This window comes from Myotis nattereri (assembly GCF_964212035.1).
Source record: "Myotis nattereri genome assembly, chromosome: 3".
Taxonomy (NCBI): domain Eukaryota; kingdom Metazoa; phylum Chordata; class Mammalia; order Chiroptera; family Vespertilionidae; genus Myotis; species Myotis nattereri.
The window spans coordinates 78,287,162-78,305,845 of record NC_138077.1 but is presented as its reverse complement, the minus strand read 5'-3'; positions in this window follow the sequence as shown (position 1 = coordinate 78,305,845).

Sequence of the window (18,684 nt, the reverse complement as noted above, 5' to 3'; positions counted from 1 at the left end):
TCACTTCCTCTCTCTGACAACAGCCAAATAAATGCCGGGCTGGATAGGAATTCGGGACTGAGGTTGGTCAACTCCTGACCCAGAACATCATAGGGTTTGATTGATGGGAAAGCCTAAGCTTTGGCTTCAAACAAACTGAGTTCAGACCCAACCTCAGAGGATGAGGATGGGCCCCAGCTCACAAAAGCATTGTGAGAATTCAGTGAGATGACACGGGGAGCACAGAGCAAAGAGCTCAGCCGCGAGGACAGAATGGAAACAGCACTTCGCTGCTTCCATGCACCGCCCCGACCCTGCAAAAAGCAAAAGTCCGGCCCTAACCAGTTTTGCACAGTGCACAGAGCATCGAACTGCGAACTAAAGGGCCTCGGGTTTGATCCCGGTCAAGGGCATAGCCAGGTTGCAGGCTGGAACCGCTAGGGTGGTGCAGGAGGCAGCCGAACCATGATTCTCTGTCCTCTTTGATGTTTCAGTCTCTCCCTCTCCCTTGTTCTCTCAAATCAGGAAAAATAGATTTAAAAAATACAAAAGCAAAGGTTGGTGAGAGGTCTTTTCTAACACATCCCCACCAGACAAGGTGCTTGTCCCCGTTAAATGCCTCTGGCTTCCTCCCGGCCTCGGGGTGACATTCCCACACAGTCTTTGGGCACAGACACCAATGAGGACCCACTCGGACCTGGCTGAGCCCCAGGCTGTCAGCCCCGGGCTCAGGCCCGGTGTCCTGAGGCCCACCAGCCCCCGGCCTCACCTCACACTGCATGCTCAGCTTGGTGAGCAAGATTTCCTTGGGCAGTTGCTCCGCCTTCAGGTCTCGGAACTCAGCCTGCCAGATCCGCATCTTCAGCTCCACCTCCTCTATGGAGGCCTGCAGCTCCTGCCTGTGGGAGCGTAGCTCCTCCTGCTCCGCCTGAAGCAGCTCAGTCCAGGAAGTGAGCCTGTGGGTGGAGAGCCACATGGCCCAGGGCTCAGGAGCACTCCCAGCCGCTGTCCCATGTACACCTCAATCACACCCACATCCTCCTTGGGCCTCAGGTTTTCCCCTGTGGAAATGAGGGCTGAGCACAATCAGAGGTTCTTAAACTGTGTCCGTTGGGGTTCTGTGCGGCCACCCCAGCTGCCACACTCTGGCCTGCGACACAGGACAGGCAAGCTCGGACACACTTCAACAGAGCAGCCTGTGAAAACCCTTCCCATGGAAGGCTTTGCATGTCTGCCTCCTTGCAAAAACGGTTCTTCGACTGAAACACTTTTGAAAAACATGGAATCAGAACATCTTTGCTCTGAAACTCTGCCTTTGCCCAGCTCTTCTCCCCAATTCCAAGTCCCTTTCTGATCCCAACTCCTGAGACAAATAAAATATGAGATTCAGAAGCATTATGTAATGCCACTGACATCATCATCATCATCATTATCATCATTATCATCGTCATAATTACCCGACTGGCTTTCCAGGGGTAAGGATTCTACCTGAAACCTCAATGACCAGAGGCTCATGGACTCCATGTGAACACAGATGGGCTTTGTTTGGCCCACACAGTCTCTGTGATTTAATTTAAAGTAATTAGTTATTCAATATTTCTAAAAATGTTCCGTTTCACATCAACATTCAGCTACGGAGATTCTGGGTGGGTGGGGAGAAAGCATCAAGCACAGGCCCTGGCTGGGGCGGCTCAGCAGTGACAGCGTCAGCCTGTGTCCGGAAGGGTCACGGGTTGGATTCCCAGTCAAGGGCATGTCCCTGGGCTGTGGGATTGCTCCCTGGCATAGAGGGGTGTGTGCTGTAGGCATCCAATAGATGTGGCTCTCGCATCGCTGTTTCTCTCTCTACCCTTCCCTCCCTCCCTCCCTCCCTCCCTTCCTCTCACTCTCTCAGAAGGGCAATGGAAAAAGTATCCTGGGGTGAGGATTAAATAATAATAATAATAATAATAATAATAATAATAATAAGTAGAAACAAAAGGATGTCCTGGCAGCCCTGGCCTGCCTCCCCGCTGACTGCCTTCAGAGGGTGTGTATTCTCCACGAGGGCCTGCCCTGCCGCTGACACTCCCTGCCCACCTGCTGGACCTGCCTGGCCCCCGCAGGCACCTGACTTTGAAGCCCCAAACATATTAAAACAAGGCTGTGCCATGGAAGGCTTCAAGTGGTCAGGCCTCTGGGCTGAGACAAGACCTGGATTTGAGTCCTGACTGGGCCACTACACTCAGGACTGAACCGAACAAGTTACTGAATCTCTCTGAGCCTCTTTCCTCATCTGTTTGAAAAGAAGGATAAAAACGCAGTCAATTCTCAGGATTCGCGGTATAATGTCCTATGGAGCCCCCGCGAGCACTGAGCAGTGTAGACTGCAACTGTCCCCACCAGTTCCTGTGAGTCTCTGGCCACATTTCTGTCAACCAATCAAGATATAAGGACGCTTTGTGTCATATGCTCACTGGGACAGCCAACAGCACCAGACCTCGGGCCTGAAAGACCCTCCTGTGCCACTCGGATATTTTCCCTGAGGCCCAGCGCGGCGTGCACTTGGGACACTAGACAGCACTGCAGCACTCCATCTGGGGGCCGTTTCAAACAGCGAAATCGCCACCAAAAAGCAAGAGAAGAGGACTCCATGGCACTCCATGGACCACAGAAGGGACGCTCGTGTGCAGTGTGAGAGCTGAAACAGGCAGGAGCCAGAGGCCTTGTTCAACCGCAGCTGCAAATGTGCACATCAGGCGATTCCAGGATCTCGCCCTATGGACAGGCCCCTGAAAGGCCATGGGGACCGATAGGGGGTGACAAGTGCATCTCAGCGAGGAGGTGAGTTCGCCAACAGGGAACGCGGGAATGATGTGGAGCGAACATCTGTCCTTCCGGGATGGCTGGTGAGAGAGGATGAAGGTACCCGTGCCCGACAGTCATCACCATCATCCATGTGGGAGGGGCGGTCATCCACACCCGGACAATGCTCCATCCCAGCCACCAGCTGGAGGCCCTTCCCTCGTGACCATCAGCTGTGACCGTGACAGTGTGAGTGAAACGGCACCATTACCAGGGGACTCACTTGAGCTGAGCTCAGCGGGAGCTGAGGGAGTTGGTGTTTATGAAACGTGGCAGATGCCGCTGCAGGGGCGGGCAGTTACCTTTCATTCTCCTGCTGCAGCCTCTCGTTATCTCGGGCAAGAAGGGCCTTGGCCTCCTGCTCCTGCTTCAGGGCCCCCTGGATTTCAGGCAACTGCTTCTCTTGCTCCCTCAGCTCCTCCAGCTCCCTCTCCTCGGCCCCCTGCTGGTTTTCGGGGCCCAGATTGAAAGGTTCCTCCTGCCCAGAGGGAAAAGGTGAGGATGCCTCACTGGGTGCAGGCCCCGGGGAGCAACAGACCCCGCATCCCTGCACCCCCACACGCAGTAAGGGGCCAAGAGCAGGGCAAGTGCAGACCCCAAAATGGCAGGGACCCTCGGGACAGGCAGCACCAGCAGTGCTGAGCGCGGTTCTCCCAGCACTGAAGGAACTGCGGTGGTCGGGCCCACGGCATGAACGGACCATCACATGGTGCTACAGGAGCCCTGTGCCCTCTCCCCACACGGGACCTTTAGGGGCACATGATGCCCGCTCTCTGGATCAGCTCCTTGGCTGCCCTCTGTGACCACATGTAAAAGCCTATTTTTTAAAATGTACATAGAGATCAACCAAAGGACTTATATGCAAGCAGAAGGGCCTAACCAATGGACAAGGACAACAGGGGGGTGAGGGCATGAGTTACCCCCGCGCAACAGGGGGTAATGTGGGGATAAGGACACATATGTAACAACATAATTAATAAAAAAAGTTTAAAAAAATAAAAGAAAAATAAAAAGTACATAGAACATCAGTCAGGATACAGAATATCTGAACAACACTAGCAGCCAACTCTCCCGGATATTTACGGAACAACCATCCACTGGGCACAGCCAGCAGCACCTCCCTTCTCCTTCCCTCAGTCCTGTCAACAAACGCCAAGATGGCCAGTGTCCCTGGGAGGCAACACCTGCCCCCGTGGCCCGGCAGCGGCTGAGAATAGCTGGTCTGAGCTACAGCTGAGCGAGGGAACTGGTCACCCAGGAATCACTGATCAATGACCAGGACATGGCTCTGATCCAGGAGGCTCCCTCGGGCAGACGGGGGCGCCAGGGGGGCTTGCGCTCTGGAGGGCCTACCTGCGTGGCCCTGGAGGGCCTCACGGTGTTGGCGATGTTAGACTGGAGTTCTCCCTCCAGCTCTTCCTTTTGGCTGTTGGCCTTGTCCTGGGTGAGTTGGGTCTCCAACTCTTCCACCTGCAGAGCCAAAGACCCAGCCCGTGCCACAGTCAGGTCACAGAGTGTACTTGGCTTGAAAGGAAACCCCAAACCTGTCACCCCACGGGATACCTGGCCACCGGCTTGCCCGTCTATTCCAGACACCACTGTTACCTTCTGCCGGAGCTGCTGGTTCTCCTCCTGCAGCGCCTTTATTTGGCCCTGGAGGGTTTGGTTATTCTCTTCAAAATTGGTTATCTGCATTAAGGCTGAAGAGCAAAGTGCAGTCAGAGCCCAGATTCCAGGGCCTCCACTTCCCCTCTCTGACTCTGGCCCTGAGGCGGCCATCCCCCCGAGTTGGCCACCCCCAACCCCGAGGCCAAGGTGTGAAGGCCAGGGATTGTCAGCTGGGTGTTGTTCACAAGGTGCTGTCGCTGTTGGTTGTGGCCCCTGTGCTGGCTCAGCTGGGGGCCGGTAGGGGAGCCATCCAGAGCTTAAGAAGAAGGCAGGTGACCGTGGAGAGGCCAGAGCAGAAGTTCAATAGGGTGGAACTGCTGGAACCACTTTATACCAAGTTCTAACCTGACTGTCAAGTCAAGGATTTCAGAGACTCACAGAGATGGCAGAGACATGGCATAGTCCGGGCCACCAGCCGTCAGAGTGGCAGGGGGGCGGGGGGGGGCGTCTGGGTGGCTAAGCTGTGGGAGTGGGGGGCACGATAATTGAGCAGTATGTCTGCAGGGGCTAGAGGATCTGGGCCTCGTGTGCCCAGTACTTGCCAGCCGTGGGTGAGGTCCTTCGGGAGGAGAGGTCACTGAGCAGCCCCTGCCCAGGGAGACAGAGAGCAGACTGCACCCATCTGCCCGAGGAGGACATGAACGGAGGAAATCAGCCCAGGCCTCTGTTACAATGCAGGTTAGTGAGCACTGGGAAGCTCCTGCCATCCAGAGCTTTCAATCCCCCAGGGACACATCTAAGACTGCCTCTGGGGTCAGCATACTGTCACGTGGAAGCTCCCGGGACTGTCCGCACAGGCGCTGAGAAATCTGGCAACATTTACTGTAGTTCATGTCCTAACTTGACATGAGAGGCTGCCACACCCCTCATGCTCCTCTTGGGTGAATGGCAATGAAACGGTCCCAAATGGCCCCTGAATCACACCCTATTGACTTGGGCTGAGGGTGGGCTGACCCAGGAGATTCAGAACCAAGGGCTTAGCTCCCTGGGTGAGGGAGAAGCCACAGCCAGGCTGGCTCCCCGGTGCCAGGGGCTGCTGCCTACCATCGACCAGCAGATCCAGCTGCCAGCTCTGTTGGGTACGCTGGGTCCTCCTCTGGCCCTGTTCACCCTCGAGGGCCATGATGTCCCCCAGTAGCTCCTCAAGGAACTGCTGGGGGAGGTGTCCACGATCCTAGAAAGAAGGTTGAGGTGAAGATGCACACCAGGGCACCCTCTGGGCAGCCCCGCCCCCTCCCCCGCACCTGCCGTGCAGCTACCCTCATTTCCCCAGGATGAAGGGCCTCCATGCACCTGCTCACTTCCTAAAGCACAGCTGCACAGAAGGGACTCTAACACAGGGTCCCACTGGGAGACCTACAGCCACTAAAAAACATGTTGATCCAGTGGTAGGTAATGAAGACACCTGAGGTCAGTGATGTCTGAGCAAAGTGATGCACAGCACAGGGCTGTTAAGCAGGTGATAGGAGGACGGGCGGCTCTCAGGCCCCTTAGCTGGTTTACCATGTCTTGGAAAGGCCGTAGGGACTCCCAAATCACAGCTCAGCCCACATCCAAGTTGCCAGCAGAGACCCTTATTGCCAGTCACCCACCTACATCCATCCTTACAGAAAGCAACACAGCAGTCAGGCCCTATCAGTTTGTTTGTTTAACATCCTATAGAATAAAAGCCTAATAGATTAAGTGTCTGGTCATCCATTCAACCAATCAAAGCATAATATACTAATGATATGCTAAGGCCGCTCAATAGCTTGCTATGATATGCACTGACCACTTTGGGGCAGACGCTGCAGCTGGCAGGTAGGCTTGCTGCTGGGGTCTGGCCTATCAGGACTGATGAAGACAGGCCTGACATGCCCTGGGGCCCTCCCGTGTCCCTTCCCACTACCAACCTCCTGAATCCTTCCGTGCCCTGATCATGCACCAATGGGGTCCCACTGCCTCGGCTATGCCCTCGCACAAACTGGGACCCATCAGGGGCTGTCAGAGAGCCAGTTTCAGTCCAGTTCTCACAGGCCAGGCCATGGGACCCCACTTGTGCACGAATTGGTGCACTGGTCCTCTAGTGTGTGTGTGTGTGTGTGTGTGTGTGTGTGTGTGTGTGTGCGTTTCTTTTAAATATACTTTTATTGATCTCAGAGAGCAAAGGAGAGGGAGAGATAGACACATCAATGATGAGAGAGAATCATTGATCGCCTGCCTCCCACAGGCCACTCCTGGGCATGGAGTATGAGACCTGGGCATTGGCCCGGCCAGGCAGGCCCTGTCTGTTTTGAGGGCCTTAAGTGTTGCCCATTTAATCAGCTGAGCTTGCAAATGACCCTTCCCTGTCAGCAGGTCACTGTGTCGGCAACAGCCCCAGCCCAGTGGCAGAAAATCAAAGAAGGGCAACACATAAACCTAAAGCTGCCCCCATCTGTTATACACATGATGCAAGAGTGTCTGACATGTACAGCCTCGTCTGGTTGGACAAGTGCACCTGCTGATTGGTGTGGGACTTCGCTGAGCCCATTTCCCTAAGAAGGAAGGGGTGGGGCTAAGATCTAGCCCAGGTGTGAGAGCTGAGCCTTGGCCTATCATTTCCACAGTCACTCCACTGATCAGGGAGCTGGAAATAAATGGTTGTTCAGGTGAGTTTTTGTTCAACACCCAGTTCCTATGTGAACAGTTCACACACAGCCTCTTGGAAAACCAACACCTCTGGGCAGTTTCCCGGACATGAGAGCAAAGGCACAGCAAACAGTACTATGGGCCTCTGGGTGTCAGGCACATGCTGTGTGTGGGACGCCAAGGCTGGTCCCTCACAGGCCCCCTCACGGGAGGAGTCCGCGGGGCCTATTCCGGTCCCAGGGCCCAGCACACACGGGGAGCCAGTCCGCTCTTTCCCCTCATCTCTGCTCCCGCCCAGGAGCCCTCCCAGAACCACTGGGCTGAGTCTCCCCCGAGCGCCTTCACAGTTTGGAAACACGCATGCACCCGACGTGTCCCTTGCTCTCGGTGGCAGTTTCCCCAGGCTGGCCCCACACATGGTTCTAACAACTGGGAGTGGGCGGTAGCTCCTGCTTTTCCATCTCATGTTCACTTCCCCACACCGACCAGATCCCAAGGTTCTTGGTGGAAGGGAAGCCGTGGACCTGCCGCCAGTGGACACGGATCTGGTGGAAGCCTGGCAGCAGGGAGGGTTTGCTCACAGACTCGGGAGTCACCTGGACACCGTCTCTCTGCCCATCCCCGGCCCTGGGCCAGGTGCCCTCTGTCCTTGCACAGTCACTCCTCACAAGAGCCCTGAGGAGGAGGCAGGGACAGTCCCTTCTCACACAGGAAGAGGCTCTGCACTCACCGACTCTACGACCACCGACTCTTCTCACTCCAACTCTTCACACCGACTCTTCAAACACTGACAGTTCACACCGACTCCGCACCACCAACTCCGCACCACCAACTCCGCACCCACCGACACCACACCCTCCAACTCCACGCCCACCGACTCCACGCCCACCGACTCTGCACCCACCAACTCCACACCCAACATTCCACTGCTTCCATGGCACCCCATCCAAACAGCTCTAGGCCCCGCATTCTAAACGGCTCTGCCATAGGCTCATGCCCCATGCTAACTGCTTTGGAATACACAAAAATTAGCACACTCTCCCCATGAAGATTAAGATCAGGCTGGCACATAAAATGTAAAGACACATAAAGGTCATATTTATAGATCCTATACCATTATAAATGGAAATTTACCACTTCATTCTGATATGTCTGTTTATGTTTCAAAAAATTATTTTTTCCCATCAGCCACATTATAGAAATTTGATCTGTTCCTTTCAGGGAACAACACATTCATTTTATTTTGTGAAGTCTTACCTACAGAGCCCAGCTCAGGAATTCTCCCCATCGACTGTCAATAGTTCATACATTAGAACCCCTGATGTTCACCAGTCAATTGCCTAAACACAATTTGACAGACCACTCATTAATGTGTAATTTATAAGAAACATGAACAAAATAAAGCTGTAATTTGAAAATAATTTATATATGTTTTTAAAATACATCCTTATTGTGTTCCAAGGGAAAAGGAGAGGGAGGAAGAGGAAAAACATCAAAGATGAGAGAGAAGCATTGATCAACTGCCTCCTGCATGCCCATAATGGGGATCAAGCCCCAACCCAGGCATGTGCCCTGACTGGGTATTGAACGTGACCTCCTGGTTCATAGTGTTACACTCAGTCACTGAGCCATGCCGGCCGGACTGGAAAATATCTTAACAAAAGGACTTTGTACATAGCTTTCTGGGCAAGGAGTACTAAATTAGCACATGCAAGAAAGACATTTAGAGAACAAATATACAGTTACCCTCAGAACAGAATTTAAACATTTAGGCTGTCAATCAAGTATTTCTAAACTAGTAATGGTTTTGCTTGGGTTAATTAAAAAACTCGTTCTTAATTTAAGATAAATTTAAATTGTTTAAAGTAGATGAAATGTTTGGATTTAGATGGGGGGGGAGTACTGATTAGCATTTAGATTAATTATCCAGCTCCAATGACTGTTATAAAATTACTGAAAGTGAAACTGGACAAGCAATGGGTCCGGGCTGGTGGTCACTCCTTGAGCCAATGAAGCAGGGACAGGGTTGAGATCATTTATTCCATGAATGCAGCAGAAGGGGAGACAAGCAGGTCATCCACAAATGTCTGCTCTACCTCCTGTCCCCACCTCCCATAAGCCAGCTGCTTATCTTGGGTAGAAGGATAAAGATCCCACGGGAAAGTAGAAATTTCAGGCCCGGGAAAGTAGGAAGGTATAGTGGTTACAGGTTACAGGCAACTCGGGCTGGGGGTTGGCAGAGGCCGGGTGGCTCCGGGACCAGATTTCAGGCAACGAGGTTGCTGATCTAGGCCTTTCTCAGAAAGGAGGGTGGCCTGCATTCCCTTGTTAGCTCCCATGTCCCAGGGCGGACAACTCTCCACCACAATAGAACGTGCTTTTCCTCATTAGAACAGAACAATCATGGTTAACAGAGCACCATTCATATTCCTTGTAATCATAGCGAGTCCCCAGCAGTCTATTCCTGCCCCGAACAAAGGAACAAAAATGACAAAAAATCCCACCTAAAGTGGTTACTTTTTCACAACTATCTCAAACAATTCCTCATAGAGAATCTATTCCATAAATCTAACCACCTTCATTTGTGGGCAGCATGATGAGATTTCAATTAATGTCCAACGAAATGTGATAAAACCCGGAAACAAATTTATGGATGCAGTGACCTGAAGTGAGAACACAGCAAATAACATATACTTTAAGGAATCTTGAGATAATGAAAATTATTTCTTTATCATTATGCAAATCAAGATTTCAAGAACAGTTGAATTGATGAGCTTATGCCAATGAGATATAAACTGGATGATAACATTTGAAACTCTCTGCTCCCAATTTTTAGGGCCAACATTTTAGAGAAACGATGCAAAATTTATGAACCTAGCGCTATTTTAAGGAAAATACATAAGAATGACACAGAAAACAGGTTGAGGCCGACTGCAACCACAAAGAGTGAGCACAAGCCTGGCACAGTGATGAGCACATTGCACACATTGCATCTCATTCAATCAACTCAAAGTCATCAAGGTGTTCCATGAACTCCCATGGACTGAGATGTATTTTGGACCACGGATATGCACAAAGGTTAGGAGTAACATAAAGTTTTCTTTCCTAAAAATTGGTTCCACGACATGGCCGGTGTGGATCAGTTTGTTGGAGCATCATTCTCTACACGGAAAGGCTGTGGGTTCAAATCCCGGTCAGGGCACATACCTAGGTTGGGCGTTCAGTCTCCAGTGGGAGTGTGTATGAGAGGCAACCAATTGATGCTTTTCTCTCACATCAATGATTCTCTCTCTCAAATCAGTAAGCACATCCTTGGCATAGGGTTGAAAGAAAAAATGGGTTCCATTAGGCAGTAGAAAGTTGTGGACGAAAGGGGCCACACGCTGACCTGACAAGCTCAGGGAAGGCCTGCGTGGCAGCCTAGCAGACTCAGAGACCTAAAATAACCACAAAGGATGGTCTGAAATTAAACTTTGACTAAAAGCAGTGATGGTGGGCAGTTATGTCCTAGGCCGGTATCTTCACTGACAAGATCAACTTTGATCCTTACTGAGCCCATTTGCCTTTTTGCCTCTAAGATAACATTCCTTTGAAGTGTCTGGGTAACTTGTAACTTCCCTTTTTCTGGAACCCCTGGGGCACAACCAAATGTTCTGGGCTCCAGGGCAGATACTACAAATTCCTTCATTATCATGTTGATTGATCCTGCACCCACCTAAGTATGTGTCCATCATTTTACTTTTTATCCTATCACAGAGGTTCCCCCCTCCCCCCCCCCCCCCCCCCCGCTTTGCTTAATCCCACCTCCTTAAATCTGTCACCAATGAATTTCATGTATAAATACAGATGTAACTCTGCCATTCTCCAGAGCACTATCTCAATTCATTGAGGTTCTGCTTCCCAACATATGTCGACAGTTTGGCTCAAATAAACTCACAAAAATTCTTTACAGGTTTCAATGGTTTCTTACGTTAACAAAGTCATTCTCAAATTTTCAGTTATAAATTCTTAGCATCCTCCCCAATAGTTTCAAAGAATACATTGAAGCTAACTAAACCAGCACTACCATTCCTTTCTTTATACAAGCAGTGTTACTGGCACCCGAGCCTGGTCGGCCTGGTTCAGTGGTTGAGTGTCAACCTATGAACCAGAACCAGGCAGTTATGGTTGGCTTCCAGGTTGGGGCCCATGTCCCAGTTGTGGCCTCCATCCCCAATGCGGGGTGTCCAGGAGACAGCCAATCAATGATTCTCATCATTGGTGTTTCTCTTTCGCGCTCCGTCTCCAGTTTTCTGTGAAGTCAATAAAAGTATATATAAAATAAGAATTCTCCTCAAAAAAATGAATAAATAAGTAAGGGTAGAGGACGCCCTGAGTGGAGATGGCAGTGGGTCTCTGCTGTGGCCCACGTAAAAATACCTGGGGAGGTTACATAGACAAGCCCCTCTTCTGCTGGGCTAACGCCTCTGGTCCTGGTGGGCCCACTTCCACAGTGATCAGAAGGTCTCTGGTGATTCTGCTGCACAGCCAAGTCCAGCACCACCGGCTAAGTGGGGGCGATGCTGATCTCACAGGGACTCACTGCACACAGGCCCCTCACAGGGTCTCACCGCAGAAACACAGCTGCCATTGGATCCCTCGCAACTCTTGCTGACCAGGCCGGGCACCCGACTCGCGGCTCCAACTACCTCCCACCCATCCTCGGTGGGTCCACGTCCACAGGGAACTCGCTTCCACTCTTAGCAATTTCCTCAGTTTCTCCACAGGATCAGGCTCACAGCCCGGAATCCTCTGCATGTCACTGTCCTTCAGAACCAACATCGTTTCCAGCACACAGCGAACCTTAAAAACATGAAGAAAAGAAAGAGAGAGCCATCCATTTCAAATGGTCATCACTTCAACTTGGGAAGAAACAAACCAACTCTGCACGTGGCCACCACTGCTGATAAACCCGATGGTCACAGGCAGACCATCCCCACACCAGCCTCTGCAGCCTTTTAACATGACCCGGCACCGGACCCCCGCCAGACCTCCACCGGGGCCTGGACCACTACCCACAGAGCTCCCGTTCCCTCTCCTGCTCATGGATTCTCCCCCCCTTCCCTGCACTCCTCCCTCCTGGCCCTGTGCTCTGAGCCACCCCTCCTCTCCAGGACATTGGCCATTCCTTCCCCACCCCTGGCCTGTACACTCTTTAACTTTTCAACTGGAAAGAATGTCACACTGAGAGAAAAGTTGCAAGAACAATTCAGAGACCTCCCAGATACTCCTGTCTGAGATTTCTCCAAGTACTCACTTTTCAGTGATAGAATTCACACAGCATCACACCCACCCATCCACAGTGTCCACTGCGTATGTTAAGGGCTGTGCGTCCTCAGAGGGCTCAGACCACAGCACCTCCCAGTGAGCATTTCGGGTTTCAGTTTGGTCCCGTCCTCCCTTTTGAGCCTGTGTCTCCTGCATGTACTGCTGTCCACTAAAGGCCCAGCTGAGAACATGGGCTGACCCCGCCTCCCCTCCCACCCATTCTCCGCCTGGTCAGTTCCAACCACCCCCACCATCTCCCACACCCACATCCACTACCACAGAGCTCATCCTCCCACCACAGTCTCTGACCCCTGAAGGGGGTCTTCCTGCCTGACCACCTCCGTCTTCTACGTTGTAGCCACGGTGACCGTTCGCACGAACCCTTCCCAGGCCATTTTCCCACTCAGAACCCTCCAGGGGCCTCCAGGATCAAAGCCCAAGTCCTTGCAACGGCCTCTGCCCTGGTCCCCTGTGGGTCCCATACGCACCCTCTTCCTGCTCCTCACACATCCCGAGGGGCTCCCCGCCCTCCCCTATCTCTGATCTGCACAAAAGGAAACTAGGCAGGAGCTCTGCTCAGCCCTGTGTTCTACAAGGGGAAACTGAGGCTTGGAAGACTCAGGTCACATTGCTGTCCAGGGCTGAGCCAGAAGTCCAGGTCTCTGACACCTGAGCCCCAAGCCACATGGCCTTCCTCAGTGAACATTTGTTGAACAAATGAGTGTGAATTAAATCGATTCTTAAACTCACAAAACACCCGCGTTTTAGTAAAGGAATAAGGTTTGCTCACACACTCACGATAAAAACATCTTCATCCCTGGAGCAGACGATAACAGATGGCTGGGGCATGACACACAGCATTTCCCCACTTATTTCACCTGCTGCTCAGCATCTGAGCACTTAGGAGGCAGGTCGAGGGACCCATCGTCCCTGATCTGGTCCTGGAAGGTGCTGCCTGCCCCGCTGGCTTTGGCCCTGGTCTCTCTGATCATTGCCAGGGACACAGCATCTTGTTTTCTCAATGAAAATCCCCATTTCTCACCCTGAACAGGATCAGTTCCTTATCTTTCTCTGTGAAAGTTCTAGTCAGTTTTTCCAAAATGTGGAAGATGCGGAGAGACTGTACCAGGTGGAAGTCATACAAAAGGGCAAGGATGGCAAGCCGGTTGCCACCCTCTGTGCCTCCGCTTCCCTTTCTATAGAAGTCATTGAACTTCCTCAGCACAGCCTCCAGAGAGGGAGCTCCGACCTGCAGGAGTGAAACAGACCCAGCGTCATCGCACACACCTGACCATCATGGCAGCGCGCCCCTCTCAGGGACCCTTCTTTTCAGCCAGCTGAGGCGTTTATGCTGAAAGAGTCAGTCCTTTTAAAATCAGCGCATCAACGCACACCTGGTAGGATACTCACGGCCACGGGACATACCCTGTAAGACCCGGTCTGAGTGTGCCAGATTGGCACAGGGCCACACGGACTGCTGGCTGCAGCCCAGAGCACCTGCCAGAGCACTGGGCCCTGCCTGTGAGCCACCCTCTGGCCTTCTCAGTCCAGGGGGGCCGCCTCGGCCAGCTGCCATCTACCTCCTTGGAAACAGAGCACTGCACATCTGTCTGCAGCGCTGCACATCCCACAGCCCTCATTCTGAAGCACAGCTGAGCCAGGGGAGGGGGCGGGAGCAGGACCAGGTGGGGGCGTGGAGCCCTGTGTAAGGGGCAGCCTGGAAGGGAGACTTGCAGGACGCAGTCCCGCGGGACCTGGGAAGGAAGACCGGAGACCCAGCAGCAGTGACCAGCCACGCAGCCACTAGATGGAAAAGATGAATCTCTGAGGACCAGGAGCTGGAAGAGGAAACCTGGGGTAGGGAAGAGCAGATTTGGGGGGCAGCTTCAATTGTGGGTGCAGGTGAGCTCGGCCCGCCAGGTCAGGGTGTCATGAATACATGTCACTGCTAAAGGCAAACACTAAATGCTAGAAGCCTCCAGGAGAGGTGCAGATGAGCAGGAGGGAACCATGACTTCACAGAGGCCAGCGCCCATAGACAGGGGCTACTCCAAACTTAATAAATAATAAATTTAACCTGTAAACTCCCTATTGGAGCCTTTTCACTAATCAACCTGGAGAGCAAACCATGACCACGACATTATGTTCAAATAGAACTTAAAAAAGAGAAATTAGTTAAGCTGGCATGACTCAGGGGTGGAGCGTCGACCTAGGAAGCAGGATGTCACAGTTCAATTCCTGGTCAGGGCACATGCCCAGTTCAATCGCCAATGTGGGGCGTGTAGGAGGCAGGTGGTCAATGATTCTCTCTCATCATTTATGTTTCTAACTCTCCCTCTCCCTTCTTCTCCTAAATCAACAGAAATAGATTTTCTAAAAGAGAAATTAGAATTCTACAGATATAAAAATTATGTATAAAACTGAACGTTTGAATGGTTGAATGTTTTCAACACACTAATGGAATTACTTAACTACATCAAATTTTCTCAAACTTTGAATTTATTTGAAGTCTTTAAAATAAAGTACAGCAATACCTTGACCCATACAGCTCCTAGGGCAATGGAAACTAAGGAGAAAAGAAACAAACGGGACTACATCAAAAGAAAAAGCATCAACCAAAAGAACAAGAAAGCCCACAGCATGGGAGAACACATTCGCCAATGTTATGTCCAATAAGGGTTTATTCTCCAAAAACTACAGAGAACTCCTACAGCTTAACAAAACCAAGGTAAATAATCCAATCAAAAAATGGGCAAAGGACCTAAATAGATATTTTTCAAAAGAGGACACACAGAAGGCCAAGAGACATGTGAAAACATAGTCAAAGTCACTAATCATCCAACACATGGCTTCACAGGGGAGTTTTACCGAACATTCAAAGAAGAACTAGCACCTACTAGTATTCTCCTCAGACTGTTTCAGAAAATCCACCAATAATGAACTCACACAGATAATAGTATGATCTTTTCCCTTTGTTTCTTTGTGTTTTTTTTTCTTTTTATATAGGTATGTATATGTATGCACAGTATAAAGTTGCCAAATTTGGAATTATATATTCAAATGTGTATGCACATATATTTATAAAAATATATGTACATATACTTATTGCTTCCTCTTGTTCTTAAAATTATACCATAAACCTTCCCACACATTCTAAGAGAGTACTATTTTAATGGCTTTGTAATATTCCAGCATAGGTTTAAATCACAATTCAGATAACCAAAATTCTATCACTGGACATTTAAGTTTTTCCACTTGCTCAGTGTTATGAATAATAAAAAGAATCAGCACTTTCTAAAACTTTTCCTGTTTTTTAAATTAAAGAAAACTAATGTTAAAATCACTAGAAAATCTTTTGAGAATAGAAATGTTTTTTTTTTCACTTTTCAGTAGGGTAGACAGTAGCCGCATATGGCTATTGAGCTCTCCATAGGTGGTTAGTGCCACTTAGGAGTGTGATTTCTCCTTTTACTTCATTTTAAATTAGCCTCATGTGGGTAATGACTACCTTATTGGTCAAAGCAGAACTTGAGAGCGCCGAATCCTAAGCACTAGACCTCCAGGGACTGTGGTACATATAATGAACAACATAAACTGATGAACAAAAACAGATCCAGAGACAGAGAAACATCTATCAGACCATCAAACCCCAATGGGAAGGTAGGGGAGGGTGGGGGTAAGAGGGAGAGATCAACCAAAGGACTTATTTGCATGCATATAGGCCAGACAACAGGGGGGTAAGGGCATGAGTGGGGAGGGTGGGGAGGGTAATGTGGGGATAAGGACACATAGGCAATAGCTTAATGAATAAAGAAATTTGAGAAAAACAAACAAACAAACAAAAAAACCAAGAAAGCAGAACTTGACACTTGGGAGCTCAGTGCACTGCTTTGAGAATTTGCTTGTATGCAGGAATACCCCCATCTTGTGGTCTTTTAGAATATTGCTTCTGAAATATTGGGAACTAAGGTGTATTAGCAAGTATGAGCAAGTATTTTTTCTTATAACTTCAGAATGTTCATAAAACATCAGTGTCATCTGGTAGATTATATAAATTATCTGGAAGTTTAAAAACTGGCGTGACTAAAAGACAGCACACAGGGCAAATGAATTGCAGGGGACAGTAAATATTTAGAAAAACACTAAGAATAGAGTCACTCTTTTGATTGGGACACAGGGAGGACTTTAAACAGAGGAACCTTGTTATCTTCCAAGTCCAACAATATTACTATTTGCAGATAAGGCTTCGTATGGTTATTCCTAGAATTAGTACAGTTGGGAAATGATCAGTTTCAGGCATCAAGGATATCTTTTTCCAAGAATGGCGAAATGTGAAGAGATCCCAGAAGTTGGTTCATCCTTGAAATAGCCTTGAAACATATTTTATTGGAGATTTATCCCTAAAGCACACCCCTTTGGGGAATGTTAACCAAATATCCAGGATGTTACTTTAGTCTTTAGGGCTCATTCTAAGCTTAGCAGAAGAAATGGGGAAAGGGCAATGAAATGAGGTCCAATGTGCTTTGTGAAACAAGGCAGAATGGACAAACCTCAAATTTCCTGAAACAAATAAGGTAAATTATCAAGCACTGGAAAGCTAATCCCATAGCTAGTTACTGGAATTTATTTAGCCATATGTAAGTAATGAGCAGCAACTATCTTGTCATCTGTAATTATTGGGAACAATAAAGTTTTTATAAGGAAGCTCTGTTTTTGTTTGGTTTCAATGTCTCACATTGGCCTTGGAACATTTCCCTGTTGCATTAGAAGAACTAACACATCTATTGTGTTTCAATAAAAGCTATTAGCTGTTATTTATTTTTCTTTTAGGGTAAGTTAGTCATAAATGACTATTGTGGGCTCGCTGGGGCTGTGGTCTCTTCTCCACATCCCGCACGGAGGGGGAGACTTGAACCGGTTTGAGCAAGTTAGGAGGCTCTTTCGGGTTTAAAGAATAATGAAAGACAGACATAAAATAAATTAAAAGCTTGGGCTGGGTGTGGTGTCTGCCCTCTGACTCCAGGGACAGACAGAGAGAGTCTGCCCTCTGGAGGGACAGACACAGAGAGAGCCAGCTCTGAAAGCTGATTATTATATACTCGAATTACAGGAGGTTACATCACATCTGGGTGGGCCTGAGACATCATGAGATCCATCCCCTTAACACTGGGTGGAGAGTCAGACTGAGTGACATCCAATCTTTTGACTGGTCCTGCCCTCAGGTCATGGCTCTGACCTTGCCCTGAGTCCCAGCTGATGTCAATTAATCCAAGTGTATTCTAAGGGTCCTTAACTAATTAGTGATTCTCTGAGAAGTCATCAGAACCCAATGGTTAACATCAATTTTATTTATTTTTTTGGTGGTATGTGCAGATTTGATCTGCATTTACACCATTCACATTGCTCTTGTCAACAAATAAAAATAAATACTTTCATAGCCATGTTGCCTTCCTTTTTCATGATAAGTTATATTTATGGTACAGAAAACATTTAATAGATGTAGAATAAACAGTGTACAATAAACAGTGATCATATCTTGCCCTCTTTTTTTATATTTTCATTTTTTAAGAAATAAGGAAACACTAGAGATGGGTAGCTCAGTTGGTTGGAGCATCGTCCCATACACCAAAAAGTTTCAGGTTTGATTCCCAGTCAGGGCACATACCTAGGTTGCTGGTTCAATCCCCAGTCATGGTACATACAGAAGGCAGCATTCAATGATTCTCTCTCACATAGATGCTTCTCTCTCTCCCTCTGACCCTTTTTCTCTTTCTCTCACTCTTAAATCAATAAAATTATCATCAGGTGAGGATTAAAAGAAAAATAAAAAACATAATAAAATAATAAAGAAATAATACAATACAGTAATAGTCTATATCATTTTCAGTCCAATTAATCTCGTAATATTTACATTATAAATTTTCTAATCATTTTTCTAATTTAGGTCTTTAATCATTTGTTACATATACTAGAGGCCCGATACATGAAATTCATGCACGAGTAGGCCTTCCTTCCCCCAGCTGCCAGCACCAGCTTCCCTCTGGGACCCGGGACCAGGATTCCCCCCTAACCCCCCACCCCACCCCCACCCGACCACCATCAGGAGCCCTGGACCCGGGCATCCCTTGCAGCCCTGGCTTTGTCTGGAAGGTCTTCTGGAAGGATGTTTGCTCTAATTAGCTCTTATTATCATAAATATATATCAATCAACCATATGTAGTATTAGTTCATCTTTCTGGATTAATATACAGGTATATTTTATGTAACATTCTGGAA